The sequence below is a fragment of the Artemia sp. Qi Xiang Cuo genome, chromosome 3 (assembly GCF_049724085.1).
Source record: "Artemia sp. Qi Xiang Cuo chromosome 3, ASM4972408v1, whole genome shotgun sequence".
NCBI classification, from domain to species: Eukaryota; Metazoa; Arthropoda; class Branchiopoda; order Anostraca; family Artemiidae; genus Artemia; species Artemia sp. Qi Xiang Cuo.
The window spans coordinates 18,701,216-18,706,147 of record NC_142796.1 but is presented as its reverse complement, the minus strand read 5'-3'; the positions used below and the strand labels follow the sequence as shown (position 1 = coordinate 18,706,147).

At 34.1% G+C, this 4,932-nt stretch overlaps 2 non-coding genes and 1 pseudogene across 2 annotated transcripts; 1 reads left to right on the top strand and 2 right to left on the bottom strand.

Moving 5' to 3' along the window:
- Window positions 1-808: 808 nt before the first annotated feature.
- LOC148953833 (U5 spliceosomal RNA) lies at window positions 809-925 on the bottom strand (annotated as a pseudogene).
- A 753-nt stretch (window positions 926-1,678) lies between these two features.
- LOC148953832 (U1 spliceosomal RNA) lies at window positions 1,679-1,839 on the bottom strand. Its single transcript, XR_016141596.1, has one exon. It is a non-coding gene; the product is annotated as a U1 spliceosomal RNA (small nuclear RNA).
- A 285-nt stretch (window positions 1,840-2,124) lies between these two features.
- On the top strand, window positions 2,125-2,329 carry LOC148953831 (small nucleolar RNA U3). The gene has a single exon (XR_016141598.1). It is a non-coding gene; the product is annotated as a small nucleolar RNA U3 (small nucleolar RNA).
- Window positions 2,330-4,932: the final 2,603 nt, after the last annotated feature.

Sequence of the window (4,932 nt, the reverse complement as noted above, 5' to 3'; positions counted from 1 at the left end):
TAAACCAGCCACATAACCAGTCAAACTACTATTTAATAATCAGACAACAGGTGATTTCCTAGATAATTTAATGCATATTACTTACGTCTAAATTTTTAAACGAGTGTATTTTGTGGGATAGAGGACTGAGACATGTCCAGATGTGCGGGTACGTCTTTAATTTATGATATGTTTTACCCCCCACCATCCCTAAATGTAACATAACTCTCAACAATAATTTCATAATAAAAAATATATTAATAAAAAATTATTTCAATTAATTTTAGAAAAACCCCATACGCCGGAATGAAAATACTTTTGCTAGACAAAGGAGAACTGAGGGCTCAAACAGAATGGGGACTCAAGAGCGCCAACGACTTAGTTCGTTATTGGACCGAGCCAATAGTGCTTTGGAGCATTCCTCATCCGCTTAAAATTAGCGTCCCTAGGTTTAATATGTAAAACATGACAAAAGATACTTAACACAAAAAAGCTGCATGCATCTAGGCGAATAACAACACTAATCATGTCTACTTCACTATAAACATAGCTTATTTAGAAACCCCTGGAAGGTGCGCTACATTTCACAATTAATGTCCCTTTTTGCTATCTTCAAATACTTTCACAAGGTCTTTTTCCTTTTTTAATATATTTAATTTTTATTAAATTATTAATTAAATTATAATAACTTCTCCAGTGTTACTTGACTGACAAATCCTAAATAAAGTGTCATACCTAAGTAGTCCTCCTGAATTCTCACGTCATTTACGTTTAGTCAATCGCTAAGTAATCGGGCTTCTTGGAACATTAGAACATGCAGCAAGAGTATAGGCTAGTCTGCCTTTCGGCATTCAAAAATTTGTTAAGACTCATCAAGTGCCCCTCCCTAAGTTAATCTTTAGTAAAAGGCGAAAGGTTAACACGAGAGGATGAGATGCCATAGTTATTAAAATAGCTATAGATTATTTTATGATACAAAAATAAATAATATAAAATCCTTATAGTTTTTTTTTTAACAAGGTTATAAATTGAAAAGTAATTAAATTTTAAAGAAATTAAATATGTGCAAAAAAATCATATTATTGGAAAAAATATTAAATTATCAGCAACTAATGGGCACCTTTAATGACATGCTACAAAAACTACATCCCCAGAAAATAACATGAATATTAAGTAATCAGGCTCAAAAATAATTTTAATGTAACTGAGTGGTCGATCAATGGCTGTCGACAAAGTCCCCCCCTATTAAAAGATGCCACGCCGCGTGGGAGGATGTAATTTAATTTTTTTTGGATAGTGGGAACCCGAAATGTCATTTATGAATGTGGGGGGGGGACCCCGTTACTGAAAAAGTTTAATTAAAATAATTTTGTAAAAACAATAAAAATAATCCAAGGTATAATATCAATCGTTAATTTAATAATAATTTATTAATAATTAATTATTCTTTTATACATCAAAATGTATGAAGATTCTATAGAGTATACGCCCAACTCTCTCATATTTTTGGCACAATTCTTCCGTAATATTTCAAACATGTAAGTTTATCAAGAAATTCATTTTTTCAAAAGGGCCCACGTATCGCGGGCAAATGACACAGGTCTAACTTAAAACTATCAAATGCTGTGATCATACTTTAATTCGTTAAATACTTCATATTAACTCCTTACCCAGGTTACAGAATTTAGCAGAGTGTGGACAGAGATCCGCGCGAACGCAGTCCCCCACTACCAATTACGCTGTTGAGTTACCCCCATTTGGGGTAATCACAGGGGTCAGCCAATCCTAAGTGCAATGGAAAGGCCTCACCCTGGGAGCGCCTCCTTCATGATCAAGGCAGCTCCCCAGCCAGGTAAGTAGGTAGAATAATTGATTATTTAGTTTGCAATTCTATTCTGGTAAGTCTCTAGTCCCTCGCAAAGGAATCAATTTTTGAGTAAAAAATCATATTTAGTAATATTTTTAACAGGTCTCAATGCAAAACCTATTTTAAGCTTTTAATTAAAATTTCAGAACAATGGAAGTATATTATGAAAATTTTTGCGACTCAAATTCCTTTTTAAACAGCTATTGTATATTCATAAAATGGTAACAATTGGTTTTGGCTATTTTTGTATTAGTAAAAGCTGGAAATTGTATTTCGTTAAGATCATACTTTACAAGATCATCTCTGTAATAGGATTGCTTCGGTTTCGCTGGGAAACCTGTGCTTCCACAAACCTTAAAGATGGGTGGAAACGTCTACCTCTGATCAGGAAATGGACCGTATCTGGTTTATGCCGGAATTTGGTCATTGTGTATCGTTCTTGGTTGCTTTTATTACGGCCGAGATGAGGTAGATGGTAGATGTAATCCGAGTTGTCAGAAGTGTAAATTAATATGCAGTAATGTAGTTGTTTATATTAATACTACAATTTCTGTGGGAGAAGGAAAAACACATACAACAAGTACTGACTATTCCCATTCTCTCAATACAAAAAATTGGACCTTTGTCCGCGTCTCCGGAGACGATTCTATACTTGGTACCTAAATTTTTCAAGTTCCATTGATGATTATATATCTTCCATAGGTGATTACACTTCCGTAGGTGATTATGCTTAGATCAGATTTGTTCTGAATTAAAGAGATGGATCTCGATATAGAGCTTGTGATTAGAATTAGGACAATGAAAAAATGCGGGTACTTTATTGCGAAGCATATTTAAATTAATGCCTTCTATTTTTAAATAGTTTCACCCTGCCCTATTAGATTTTATGTGATGTTTACCGACACTTATTTATCACGCCTATATTTACGATTTGAGAGTGCTATGCGTAAATACTCTTAAATCGAATGGAAAATTGCTTTGATTATTATAATTGTTTTCATCTTCCTCTAATCTATCCCTTTTTCTCAATGTTATTGACGTCAAACTTGAAATATGATAATTTATTTCGAAAGTATTTATTTTTCCTGTCATTGCATGGCAACTGGATTAAAGAAATTAGCCGCGTAAATTGTATTGATAGTATTTGATAGAATCTACTTTTATTTAATTTGGTTCAGAACAGTACGAAATTTACTTCTTGTGTGTCCCCTAAGCTCCTTGATTGGAGGCCGGGATAAGCTTATATAGGCCCACTATCGGAAGGAAAGCAAAAAAAAGCACACACATATGGGATGCTTTGTTTCATGAGCAGCTTTTACATGTATTTTTATTGTTGTGTGCTGCAAAATTAATTATAGTACGGTGCACTCGTCAACTGATTCAGATTATTTGAAACCAGATTAGTCCTATATACGAGTAATACGAAACAGACGAATAAAAGTGTGCTTTATTTGGAATGAAAGTAGATCATCAACGTAAAGACAATGATTTCCTCTCCTTACATACCCAAATAATTTGCGACGGTTACTTCAAGTAGACCTGCAAACCTTAAAGAAATTCCAATTTCCGGAAATCTATCCGTAGTTCCAGGCAGTAATTGTTGCTTTGATAGAAGCTCATAAAATAATGGAAAGAAAAATGAAAACGACGTAGTTTGTTGTAAAACAATTTCGTTTGAAAATCAGCATGCTATTCTCTAGAGTTCTTTCACTTCTCCTTCGAAGCGTTTACGGATTTTCTCGTGGAATATCATCGCTACTTGCGGATCAAAGAAAAGGCTAAAAAGCAAAAAAGACGAGGGGGAATTACTATTGATTGATAAAAACAAACATATGACTTTCTTGTGAAAAATACTACCCCGAAACGTTGGAATGAGTTTCAAGAACAGTTAGGATAATAATAATCTTGATCAGAAGTGGGTTTGCAGATGTGGTTTAATGGTAGGCTACATGACCGCTGTATTAATAGTTCTTCCAATTTTTTCTTTTTTTTTTTTAATTGCAAAAGAATAAAAGAAACAAGAAAATAAATAATCCCAACTTATTAATTCGCTGAATAATTTTCCAATCCAAAATCATAATCGGCAATCATTCCGTAAAATATTTTTCATTTCTGTAAAATAGTTTTAAGAGAATCAAGAATCGCTAGAAGTACCATTGCTTTAGAAAAATTCTTTTTAGAATAATGCAAAAACATTTTTAGCAAATTCAAACAATATAATAACAAATAAATATGGTTAACCACGGAATAAAAAATACTTAAAAGTAAATCCTTTTAACTTAGCTGCTTTTATTTTTTCCGCATAGAGCACTTCTTTCCATCTTCTGGTTTTCAAATTTAGTGATGTAGAAGATACGCATTCGAAAAAATACTGTACAAAACACTCGCGAGGAAATAGGTCACACGAAATTGGGATTAACAGTTGGGACGCTCTTTCCCATGCTCGCCTTACGATTCCCTCGTTCCAGCAGTGTGTCATTTCAGTCTGGATGATGTACTCTAGTTTTTGCAATACTCAATCAAGGAGATTGAAGGAACAAAAAGGTTTGAGAAGTCTGAATTGGCTTCTTCATAAGCTTTCATCCGCATGAAATCAAACACTGAATCAAAAAGAGAAATACCAGATTCAAATAACCCAGTTCTGCACTTATCACATGAATGCTTTTCCAGAATCTTTTTCGCAGAATACCCCACTGCGTATGCAAAATTTGATTCCTCTGTTAAGGTGATAACCTCAACATTCTCATCAAAATCAAACTCGTGAGGCTCATGGATATCGCTGCTATCACGTCCGGCTTGCACAATTCTTTTTGCATGAGGGTTAACTGATGAAAAACTTCGGATAAAAGAGATTGATGGAAAGAAAGTGCTTCACAATTCCCCGTCGAATTTGAAAAAACCGAAAAGCTTCTAAACGTTGCTTGTTTGTAAAGGCAGGAGAATTGCGACGTTGTAGGTTTATCGTTTAAACCCCCAGAGCGTCGTAGTAAATGTTAACCCTGATGCCTCAAAGGTTAAAAATTAAGCATGTGAAAACGAGAGCCTTTTTTATTCGTAGGAAAACAAATGGATTACATTCCCCATGG